A 13,412-nucleotide genomic window follows, 5' to 3' on the forward strand; every position below is an offset into this window, starting at 1 on the left:
CTCATAGGTCGGTTTGTGCAAGTTGGTCAGGAAACCTCTCCCAGCGTTGTGCCACATACTTTGTAAATACATGAAATGATACTCACAAATATATATGCACATGCATATACATAAAGTACGTAGACCAGTGTCTGCAGGACTGGAACAGGATACTCAGTTTTCTTTGTTACCTATTGAAGACAAGAGTAACTGAAGATCGTTGTTAATTGGTATCTTTGTTCCCCAATCTCCCTTTGTAGGAGCTCCCACTATATTCAATGACAGTCTTTTCCTATTTCTCCAACTGTTGGTTCGCTTTCTTCTCTATAGGAAATAAACAAAATTTATACTTTAGCTTACATCAGCAGTTGTTATATTTATACACAGATTTTATCATCTTCATCTCTTTCTTTCTTTTCCTTTAAAAGGAATATGCTAATATATTACTTAGTCTATTATATAAGGTAAACTTTCAAAAAGACTAGAACACTGCTGTTAAGCTTATCAAACAGGTATAAGTATCCTCTGATACTTATCTTTGCCCTTTTTCTTCCATGTTACTTCAATTCTGGTTCAATTATTGTATCTTAGTATTCACTATCCTCTCTCAAACCTTCATATTCGCATGCTTAGCCAATAGTTAAGCTCAAGCTTTAACTGCTTAGGTACAGATAGCACTGACTTGTTTTCCCCTCTGTTACAAGTATTCTGCCTCCTTGATATCCCCTCCTATATTACACACCTGTTAAAAACAACATGACTGAAATCAACAATTTTATCACTAGGTCTGGCTGTTTCTTTTCAAGGTGGTGGTCTTCAAAGGAGCATCCTGTAAAACAAGGCAAAAAGACCAACCAAAGCAGTTAGGTTTCTATAGTCCGGCTTTAACTGTGACTGCTGATACCATTTCTTTTTCGATTACTCAAGGTTACATCCATCTATTACTTAAGTTCAAACAGTTTCTCTGCATTGATTTTTCTTTATGACTAGCTAATACTACGCAAAAGCTTTTCTTTTCTGAACTACACTGTAATTTTGTCCCTTCATTGGTGTTGCAACAAAAAAACCCTGGCACCTGAGTTCCAGGATAGACGTAATGCATTCATACTGGTGCATAAATAGAAAGCAAGCAAGCAAGTTTAACACTTTTCATAGTTTGCTATTACAAAAAAGTAACATCAATTAAAGGAAGTGTTCCTTTTTAAAATTTAGAAGGAAAATGCTATTTAACTTGTCTACATAATGCAACAAGATATCCCTGAAAATTATCCCTTAAAAAGATTTATTTTAAAATGCGTGGATGTTCATGTAGGTAAGAATATCAATAATTACAGAATCACAAAAAAGCAAGGCTGAAAGAACATTAGAAGGCAGTAATCCCACAGCCACCCCCAAAGTCAGGATCATTTATGTTTGTATTGTTCCTAACAGAGCTCCAGAAAACTCTTAATAAATTCCCTATTCTATCCTTTGACATGAAGCCATTGATAAATTTTTCTCTGATACATCTAGACAATTTTCTTCCCCAGTTAAAACAAGCAAGTTTTGGCCTAATCTACATGTGTCTGAAGACCCATGTTTTCTGGGCTTGCCTCTGAAAATGTCATAAGAGATTATGTCAAAGCCACAAGTCAGTCTCACGGGGAGTAAGACAGCTGCTTTCTCATGCACAAAAAAGTTAAGCACTGTTAGTTTTTTCCAGACTCTGCTAACGATGCCTTCTACCTCGTTACCTTTCAGGTGAGTATGAATGATTTGCTTGATTAACATTTCCAGACTTTCTAGCAATCAAAGATAAACAGCCTGACCTATAGCTCCCTGGCTCACTTATTTAACTTGTTTCCCTTCCTCTCCCAGCATGAACATCATTGTTCCCTCTGATTAACAGCTAGATTTTCAAGTACTTTCCAAGTAACTTTTGGGATTTTTCCTTATTATGGCTGTATAATCCTTTTACCACAGCTATCAGTTTTGCTGGCCACCAGTAGCTGTACTTTTTAGAGAAGGCATGTGGTGAGGGAAAGCATTAACTTTTGCCTTTGATATTCTCTGTTAATAGCTTTCTGTGTAGACCATTTGCTATGTATTCTTCCTATGACAAGGACCATACAGAACAATTTCTCACTCCTTTTGATGTATTTTGTTATTTCCATTAGCACTTAGTTATTTTCTAAGCTCTTCACATTGCTTTTATCGAGATTATTGTACAAAACCTCCATGCTTTAGCATGTAAGCCAAATGTTGAGGGAAAGAGGGAAAGGAGTAAGCTCCTCTCTGACAGGAATAACACAGTAATTCTGTTCATGCTCACTAAAGTGCGTGATATTAGTGATCAAAACTGGGCATGGAGTGATGCTGGTGGTAACTGGCACTGAGGTTTTGATGTCTCTATATTATCTCTCACTAATCATCACCCAAACACAGAGAAAAAAAAATAGCTTAGCTTGTATATTTTCTTCTGGTTTAATCATGATATTTAGTTAAGTTTGCTTTGTGGGACATGGGCAACTCAGACTTACTGCATGTTTTAAATAATCATATGGTATCTTTATGGTATGGTATACATATCCATGTGGAGGCACTGTTTTCTGCATCAGTATAGATTGTGTGATATACATGGCATATCTGCCATCATACTCTGCTTTTTTCCATATCATTTGTATGTTCTGTGGTTCTCTTTTAAAGCTCTGGGAGATTCAACTTAACTGGGAATTCTTTTATACTCAGAGTGATTTATAGTGTCCTCTGGAAGATGTATAATCTACCTGACATTGTTAAGGTCTGAAGAGAAATGGATAGCAATATATTTCTTGCAAGAAATTTCTTATTGTAGCAGTTGTCTTGCACAACCTTTCTAAAATATGCCCTTTTTTTATATCCTGTGAATTTTCTGGGGAAGTGAGGGAACTTTCACTGAATGCCCAGATGTAATAATACTGTTTCAAAAATGTTTATCCAGATGCGTTGTTTTGCTCTTGAATGCTGAGAAAACAAAACAAAATGGTTGACGGCATCACAGAATTAGGTGTTCTTAAATCTGACTTGAGAAATACCTGGACTATTGATGCAGAATCAATTTGATATTGAGGTGTATTTGCTAATGGTGCAATAGCAAACCATGGGAACTCTGAGTTAGTCTTTTGCTCAGCCTTATGTTGTAGGGGTATGTTTTCTGCTCAAATGACCACCTTGATGGACGGCCAGAGAGAGCATGAGGAGAGAAAGGAAATGATGTCTCATGAACCCCAGATAAGGAATGGAGAGGAATAAGGAGTAGATAAATGACAACACTAGGACAGCTGTATTGGATGAAGGCTTTTAACATCAAAGTATTGCCAAAGGTAATGCCCTGACTTATTATGACAAGGAAAAAGAGTTCAAGGGGTTAAAACAACCTCTAACTAAATATTCAGGGTATTTTGGGAAGGGCCTTGAGACTTTTTTTTTAACCACAGTAAACACACAATAGTATATCAAATCATAATCTTGATTTTTTTTTTTTTTTAAATAATAGAGAAACAGCATTTTCCCATGAGAGGATCAGCTGTACCAGTTTAAGTAGTGAGGTGAGTATCACTTACTACTTGTAAAACTCTTCTGTAACTTTTGTACATGTAAGAACATGTTATCATCCAACAATTAAAAAGCAAAAAAAAAGCAGTTACTCTCTCAGTGAAAAGCTGTACATTTCCTATGATTGTCATCACAATTTCTAATGCATATCATTGTTGCCACAGTGAGACTAGTTGAGTTTTCCTATGTAAAGCCAAGAACTGAACCTTCAGTGAAGACACATGCTTTGCCACTCTGGATCCTGCTGAAATATCCTCAGAGCAGATGACAGACATGAAAATAAATCAGCTACATATATTCAGCTGGAAGGAATAGTTTCAAGGGGCAGAAATCCTGCTGAGGTCTGAGTTGAATTCTTTATGGAAGTAATGAACCTAGCTAGGTTTATGAAGGTCAAAACTAGTGTTTTGCAAAACTATTGAGTTCTGATTTGTGAAATGTTCACTGCAAAAACACAGATTTATAATCATTTAGGGGTATTGATTTTTTTTTCCTGAACTCTCCTAACCTTGGGCAGGTTTCCACCATGAAGGAACAGAATGCAGTTTTTATTGGATCTATTGATGGAAAAAGTTTGCATGCATATTTACTGAGCTGAGTAGCCTGGTACAGCATGTGATGTTTAAAGATGTGATTTCATGTAATAAGGATTGTAGATGAAGCTCTAATTCATAATTTCATATAAGGAAGGACATAAGGCAATGAGATTTTGTAGTTCTAAGCCAGTTCAAGGTTAAGCTGGTGTTACAAATTGTGGGATAACTCCAAATTTGAGAAAGAAATACTGCCTTTAGGTTGTGTATCTTTTTTTTTCCTGTTTGATTTTCTTTCACAACTAACATAATTCAGTTTTCTCTGCTGTTCCAAGCTATCATGAAGGAAGCTGAATAAGGGGTGTAAGGTCTCTGGGCTGTCATAGTTACCGAACCTAGGGGGATGAAAGCTTTTGGAGTCCCATATCATACATGTGCTCAGCATGTCTGCATCTTTTAGTCTCATAGTGAGAAACACCAACATAATACAGCATGAGGAAAGTGGAGGAAGAAAGAAAAATCAACCTGAGAAGACTTCAAACTGCCAGGGTGTTATTAGCAAAAAAATTAAAAGCAGTAACTCATTCAGATAGACTAATCCTTGTGTTGCAAATATGGGTAAGCTTAGGTCTGTCTTCCCATACAATGACGTTGTGAGTCCAGCATATAACCATCCATGTGGAAGTCTTCCAGTGCTTGTTGTATAAATAATTTTACTGTAATAAGTAACAACTATGAATAGTTATCAAATTTTTCATCTCATTCTCTAAACCTGGAAAGAGTTGCTAATCTCAGATATCAGTAAATTAGGCTATTTTTGTCATTCTCAGATATTTTGCAGTTGAGAACTGTATGCCACTCTTTAAAATGGCAAACTTTTTTTTTTTTTAAATTTCATCAACTAAGTTAGTCATTTAAGCCAAGGAGGGAGCAGGAGAAAAACTTTCTAATCTTTCTAACGATGTCTATTAGAAATTCTAGAAACTACACTGAAAGTCACTGATGCATAGTCTGAACTAATTTTTTGGATACTCCCTGGGAATACTGCAGACTCCACTTTGTGTGCAGAAGAGGTATTTATGAAATAAAGTATTTCTGAAGTAGCTTAAAAACCCAAATTTTTCTTTGATGAAGAATCCTCTGCTCCTTTTCTGAAATTAATTCTCATATTCATTTTCCAGCCAATCCCTTAGTGGTGAATCTCACATTTTTCAGAATGTGTATCTTCCTTCTCAGTTGACTAAAAAGTTTCTCACCTTCCAGTTTCCTTACAGAGTCACAGTGACAAGTCTCAATAACATAATTTAGGGAACTGAAATTCTTAGCCAATCAGGGACTAATAATTAGGCAGATGACTTGGACATCATGACTGCTAAATTCTCTTTCAGACACTAATTCACAGTCTGACCGTTAACAGTCACTTAATTGCATGTCATATTCTCCTAGTGAAACAGCAATCATATTTGTTCATCTTTAGGAGTCATGCTGAGGTCAGTGAAACTTTTTTTTTCTCAAGTTAAATGCAAGGTGTTGTTTGATTCCTTCTCTTTATTTAAAAAACAAAACAAAACAAAACAAAACACAAACCCAACGAAAACCAAAGCTCTAGCCCGGTAAACAGGATCTATGGTGATTGATGCCATGAGAAAACCTTAGAATATCACTGAGCATTGTTGTTATTGCTCAATACTAAAAGCAACAGAAGATACTAAATCATATCTTGAAAATGGGAGAGATCAAGATGGGACAATAATGGATACCAAAAAACCATTTTGAGTTGAGGAAGATTTTTATTAAGGGAAAAGAAAACAAAGTGTAATACATAATCTTGCTAAGAAACTATTGTAAATTCTGGAGCAAAAGTTCTAGTTTCATCCTTTTCAGACAGGAACATTCATCTTGGTTGTATGATATTACAAGACTAAAGTTACTCATCTAAAGAAGGCAGTATATTTGCTCTTGGAAGAAGGACTTTTTTAATACCGCATAATATTTACTAAATATATTTAACATAGCTTTAATAAACCCATTCAGCACAGAGCAGTGTTTTAGAGGGTTTTACTTATGTTTTGGTACACATTTCAAGAAGGACAAGGGCTTTGCAATCTTCACTGTTTTGTTCATAAGATTTATATGAGTAACAACTCAGTATCAATAACTGAAAAGCTGAGCTCTGTGCATGTGTTCAATACTTTACTATCCTCATACAGCACAAAGGGATGGGAAAATGACTATCTTATCCCTGCTGAAGCTTTTCATAGCATGTTGGCTTTTCTGCCCAGACCCTGAACCATGTTCTGTTGAGGGCAGTCTGTGTATGTTGTGCTATAGATGTTTTGGTTGCAAAATAATATTCTGGGACACAGTTGCCTAGGATTCCTCTAGGTACTATCAGCCAGAATAGGGAGACAAGTAGGAGATAACCGGCTGGCTGTGAGGAATGGAATGTGCTCCTGGCCAGTGCCCTGCTCCTGCCAGGGTGCCGCGGAGGCTGGGGGCTCCTGGGGGCTGGGAGCATGGGGGCAGCTGGGGAGCGGGGCATTCACCCTGCCACCCAGGGCATCAGGCAGTAAGGCCCATTGCTGCTCTCAAATCCCTGAGAGTTGCCACTTGTATCTGATTTTGGTCTTTTCAAATGTACCCTATTCAGTGAGTAAATAAATCAGCATTAATAGGAGGAAGCACACCTGAAGATGTCAGTGACCTGAGATATTCTGTTACTGAGTGATCTGTGGTTGCAATTTCTGACACTGATATCTCTCCAGCTGCTGAGAGCCAGAAACTTCTGCATAAACACACCTGAGGCCTGAGGGGCAAACTGTATTGTGGTTACATATATTAACATGCATTGTGAAACTCAGCTTTGTAGTTCAGTTTGGTAGGTTAATGTTACTGGAATTTTGGAGAGTTGTTCTTAACCTTCTAGGGGGAAAAAAAAAAGCCCTTTGGCTCTTTTCTAAGACAGGGTTTTGTTTGTTTAAAGTTTTTCTTTTTAATGCATTCTTACCTTATTGCTGAGGTGTAAACTCCTCGGTACCCTTCTCCATATATTCATCATACAGTTGTGCAGTGTGATATGAAAAAGTTCTTGTAGGGCAAACTATCGCAAGAGGGTAGTTGCAATATTTCTCAAACGTGGAAGACGTTCTGTGCTTGCCTGCCCACACAGAACACTCTTTTCATTTCATTTCAGTGGCACATCTCTGAGGTGATTAATTTGATTTATTTTGGTTTCTTTTAGGCTTGAGCTTGTGCTTTTTTTGAGACACTGCTCTAGAAATCTGAGAAGCTGTGACAGATCTGATGCATTGTTACTAGCAGCGTGGAAATCCTCAAGGGTTAAAAATTCATGGTCACGGTTCTCAAAGAGCTGTCTAAAAGAAATCCAAGAGCTTTCTTTTAGAGACAGCTTTTCAAGTTACATTGGAGAGTCAGTTGGCTGGTCAGTTTTCTTTATCTGCCCCATGAAATGTAAGTGCAAGTTAGTGCCTATCTAAGGTTTGTAAATAGAACCAATTATCTTGTAAATCCACGTCTCAGTTTTCTCTGCAAAATAAAACTGGGTTGTACTTGTGGGTGTTTTGAGCAAATTTCTTACTGGAATACTTCTCAAAAGTACTAAGTTAAATACTTTCCATCAAATGAAAAACAATTAAAGAGATATATAAATAGCCTACAAAGAATCATTGAGGGGTTTGGTACATTGAATTACTGTCTTGTTTAAATAGTTCTTGATGCAGACAACTATAAAAGACATTCCTTTTTCTGTAAGCACCTGCTCCTGGTAGAAACAAGAGTTATATTGATTTCCTGCAATTTATTTTCTCCCTGGATTCTGGTCTTGACACTGTGAGAAGATTAATTGGAATTAATGGCATTTGCACAGCTAATTAAAGTCACTCTCTCTCCAGTCAAATCAATTCCTTTAATCAGAGAAGTAACAAAGTCTTGCTCAGTTCCTGCAGTCTGCATGTAAATGTTCTTTGCTTGAATAAGCATCTCTGCAGTCATTAGTGGTTGAATACAGACACTACTAATGATACCTGGTAATTTCTTCAGCACTTGAAAAGCACAAATAATATACATATTCATTCTTAGAGATAATGCAACAAAATAAGATTTTTGTAAAATTTGAAGTTAATTAAAGACCGTGTTTGTTCTTACTCTTGATCCATTCTTCAAGAAGGATTCTGGAGATGAGCATGGTAGTATCAGAGAGTGTACTCTCAGTTGTTCATGCACTGCCCTAACGCAAATAAATGGTACAGCTCAAGGGTAATAATTCCTCTGTATAATCTAAAGATGCAGTCTCTCTTTCTAGGCATCATGCAAAATAGCGTGTTAACAAATTAATATGTAAAAAGGTCTTTCATGGAAAACACAAACAGGATGGAAAGCAGAACAAAATCAACACGCTGTTAATCAGTGTTTTTCTGCTTAAAATGTAGGAGGCATAACTTCTACCGAGGGAGAAGGCTTTAGAGGAGTATTATTCTTAAACCAATCCATACTGCTAACTTAATGCTTGAGCTGCAGTAGACTCTCTGTTGGCAAACATGCAGAGCGTCGCTGACTATAATGGCCTTCTGAGTTGGTATTGCAGCCTGACTGCTCCATGAGTAAGGTCCAACAGAGTTTTTGTTCCATACGGCGATGGACTTATTTTCTACTTTGATTTTTGCTGGTAGGTGACATGTGACAATGATGTGAAGCCAAGGACATACTGAAGATGTTGCTTGGCTATGGATTTATTACAAGAAATCCCTGATTACTGAATGTTTAATATGAAGCATCTTTTACTGTATATGAAATCTTAATTCATGTTCTTGAAACAGAAAATTTTTGGCAATCAAGTCAGATCATAATTTATCATATGACTGTGATTACAAGTTCTGTTTCCTAGATACAGATCTAATTTTCAGGCTCAGAATATATTTCTTATCTTCACTTTTATACTAGACCTACCCTGAAAAAAAGGCAATGAATAACATAACAAAAAATTCAAATTAATCTCTCTGGGCGAAAGGTGTGACTGGTATTATTCATGCAGTCTCTTGTGAATGTTGGAGTAAAAGTTTTCTTTACCTGAAAATTCACAACAAGAGAACAACTATATGATTACCTGCACTGGTAATTGCATTATGAATTATGATCTTAGAAGATGTTAACTCTTGGCATTCAAGCAGGAAGACAAACTCCAATTTGTGTCTTGCATCCATCAAATGATGGATCAGCCAGCAAGTTATGAGTAGAAAATTATGGAGAATCAGGAGGAGAGGAAGAGGAAAAGCAATTCTAAAGTACATAGAAATCTTTTATCAAAACTAAATGAATAGTAAATAAATGCATTAAATTAATGATTGCTTCTCACCTCCAAAAAGATTGTTAAATTCATTGAATATGTTTCTTCACTTCAAATAAGTCTTCCAGATTCACTTAAAACCAATTTTTAGGAATAAATTGTGGTATTCACGTTTCTTGGATGTTAAACCAATGAAGCAGAACATACGCTTCTGGTCCTGTACAGACATGCAGAAGAAAGACTATGTTTTATAGTGAGAGTATAGAGGAGTACATATTATCTGCAGAGAGCTAGCCGCAAGACCTATTCAAGAGTTACCTCTATTTTAAGGTAATCATTTCTACTTCAGAGTACATCGGTCTCTGCAATGATACTGCTGTGCATGAATGGAGTCTTTATATCATGCTGCAAGGACTGTAACATGATTTGCTTGTCAGTTTTAGATGTGAAAATTTTAATAATGGACAGTGGGTGCACAAAGGTCATATTTTAGCATCTCTACAAAATTATGTTGATTCTTTTAAACTTTCTTTTAAGGTATAGGGAGTTAGTCTATGGGCTAATACAGGCAGGGTAAATAAGCCATCATGGTGAAAAATCCTAAAATAATCCCAGAGAAAGTAGTATGAACCCTACTACAAAGTGGTTTGTAGAGCTAATCTTCAAACTTTGAAAGTTTTGCAGACGTATTCTTCTTCCTGGATGGTGGCGGGAATTTAGATATTCAAAGAAAAGTTACAGGAAAGGCTAAACCCAAAGTCTCCATGTCTGGGAAAAGTCAACCTTGTAACTGTCATCTGATACTAAATGAACCAATTCAAATGAAATAGTAGGCTTGAAAAGCCTGCGATCTGTTTCTGAACAAGGATATTCTATAGCAGGGAAGGACTTTTCAAGCTCTACTTCCAATATTTACCTATGCAAAGTCCGAGTCAGTTCACCCTTGAGTAGGATTGCAGATACATTTTGCTGTGTACTTCCTTCCCAAAACTGTAAATTGGCACTGTGTAGTGTAGTCTGTTTAGTCTGTTCAGGGAATCATGGTATTCATAAGGGATCAAAAAATTTTATACATTTTTTTCTTGTTTAGACAGTTTGATGCTGAAGTGTTTCCAAAGTTATAATTTAAAAGCCCAGTTCTGAGCCATGTGAAAGACAGCCTTCCATTACACAGATAGTTTGGCAAGCTGATATGCTTTGGGATGAATGACTTATTGAAAGCTTCATGACAACAATTTGGTAGTTTTGTGCCGAGAAGGTATTTCTCATTCTTCATATCACCGCTGAAAACTTTCTGAACTGATACAACTGAAATAGCAAATATCTTTCAGATGCCATCGTCTTAACTCAGAAAATCCCCAAAGCTTTTTATTCAGTCCTTTGAAAATGTCACCTTTGAGTTATCTGAATTTGCAGTGAAAAGAGAAGTTTCTCAACCAAAACACTATCTCAGCTGCATTTTATCATGGTTTAAACCCCATTCAGCAACTAAGCACCACACAGCCACTCCCTCACACACCCCAGTGGATGGAGGGAGAGAATTGGAAGGGTAGAAGTGGGAAAACATATGGGTTGAGATAAAAACAGTTTAATAATTGAAATATAATAGTAATAGTAATAGTAATAATAATAATACTAATAGTAATAATAATAATATTGTAATGAAAAGGAAAATAACAAAGAGAAATAAAACCCAAGAAAGACAAGTGATGCAAATGAAAAAAAATTGCATCAACTGACTGATGCCCAGCCAGTCCCTGAGCAGTGGGCCCCTGCCAACATCCCCCCTCATTTTATTTCTGAGCATGACATCATATGGTATGGAGTATCCCTTTGGTCAGTTGGGGTCAGCTGTCCCAGCTGTGCCCCCTCCCAACTTCTTGTGCACCCCCAGCCTACTCACTGGGGGGGTGGTGTGAGAAGCAGAAAAGGTCTTGACTCTGTGTAAGCGCTGCTCAGCAATAACCAAAACGTACCTGTATTATCAACACTATTTCCAGCAGAAATCCAAAACATAGACCCATACGAGCTACTATGAAGAAAAATAACTCTATCCCAGCCAAAACCAGCACACATTTTTGTTGGCAAATTTTGCCTTTGTCTAGATTAGTAGGAAGATCAGTATATTTACATAGCTGAATATCCTGTTGATAGCATTTAAGACTATCATTTAAAATTAGCAGCAGATTCAAGTCTTCAAATGTTTTGATAAGCAAATGCAGAGCTTGATGTATTAGTCTTCCTTTTGTAGCACTTTTTGAGGAGCCATCTTTTTTGTTATTCAAAGGCAAAAATTTAGATTTTTTTTTTCCTTTGATTTAAATACAATCAGGACTCTGCAAATACTGTACAGTTTGTTGAGAATTAAACTTTTTGATTCTACTTAGTCATCTAGGGCCAAATTCTCAATTGCTGTAGTCTGCTGGAGCCATTGTCAGTTTCAGCAGTTTATAGAAGAAAATCTGCCCACTTCATTTTTTATTTGGTGTATAAACCAAGTATTATTTCACTGGAGCCAAGTAAGTTCCTCCCTTCCCAACCCATTTTACCACTCCCATATGTTGCAGAGGGCTTTTCAATGCTGACTAAAAAAACCCCAAACTTCTAAATAGCTTTTCTCTCCTCTTAATTGTGTAGCAATTTTCTACACAAATACCTTCAAATTAAAATGAATATAATCATATCATATCATAGCATATCGTATCAATCATAATATGTATTTTTTTGTTTTGAATAATTAAAATGTAATATAATCTTGACAGCTGATGTAATGAAAATAATCCAATATTGAGAAGTTAAGCTTGCCATGGGTTTCAGAGCTGATGCTGGCTAGCTTTGTCATACATTTTCTGTTTTACGGATGAATTCAAGTACCTTTGTAGATAAGTGCATTGAAGTGCAGCTGTTCCCCCACTCATTCTTTACTTTAAAGGATTTCCTCTGCTTCTTGAAGAGCTTGGCTGCTGCATATTGTGTAGGACATTTCTGCCAACAGTCTCCACTGGGCACCTGGCTCCCCAGAAGTTTGGTCTCTCTCACCCTGGAAAAGTTAACAGCTTGAATCTCCAGGAAGTTGCTTGCTGAAGCTGGGTGGTGGAAGAAGTAAGCCGGGCCTAGCTAGCAAGCACATTGCTATCTGAGATGATTATCTGAGAGAAACTTGGCTGGAGGACTTGGCTGGAGGGTACAGCCAAGGTCCAGGTCCAGTACAGGTGACCCTAAAATTCAGGAGGCAACTGTAGCTGGGTGAGCTGAAAAGTCCCTCAGTTTCAGATGGAATCTGAGCATAATTTTGTAGACACAGAGCTCTTGCCTAGCATTAAGTAGCAAAAAACAAGCCTCACAAAAACTAGAGGCTAAATTGTAAGTTAGTACAGGAAAGGGAAAGTTTCAGTCAGGGAAAATGAGCATCAAAATGGTGCAAAAATGTGTTTGAAATGCAGTGGCATACACAGATAATCAGTACTGGGGAGATCACTCAGGAGCACTGTCTGAGTTGTTGATAATGAAAAAGTTGCTTTATTTCTCTTTGCGCAAAAGGTCATGATTTTGAACCCTTAATGTTATCCACAGAAGTGCCTTGTTCTTAAACATAAATTAGGAATGTTAGTGAGTGCAAATGCCAGTGAGTCAGTCAGAAGAAACAATCTTCTTCTTCGTCTTGTTTTGAAGAGTTTTGCAGACAGGAAAATATTAAGCTCAACCGAACTGTGGTGAAACTCAGACATGGAACCAATCCCGACAGAAAAGAGTTGCTTGCAAACCTGACTGATCTGGGAAACTTATCTCGAAAGCTATGGCTGTTTTTAAAGTCAACAGTAATTCAGTAGCTTTGCTCTTGTGATGGTAAACACAGTCTTGACATTTAGACGGTCTGTTTATGGATGCAGCAGAAGTCAGCCGCTTTGTCACAGCACCTGAGCAGAAAGCAGCAGCTATTGCCACTTCTGTTCACTTCCTGTGCTGCCGACTGTTTGATGCGGACATTAAAGAAGAGAAGCAATTGAGGACAAAAAAGTACTGAG

Source organism: Aptenodytes patagonicus, chromosome Z (assembly GCF_965638725.1).
Source record: "Aptenodytes patagonicus chromosome Z, bAptPat1.pri.cur, whole genome shotgun sequence".
Taxonomy (NCBI): Eukaryota; Metazoa; Chordata; class Aves; order Sphenisciformes; family Spheniscidae; genus Aptenodytes; species Aptenodytes patagonicus.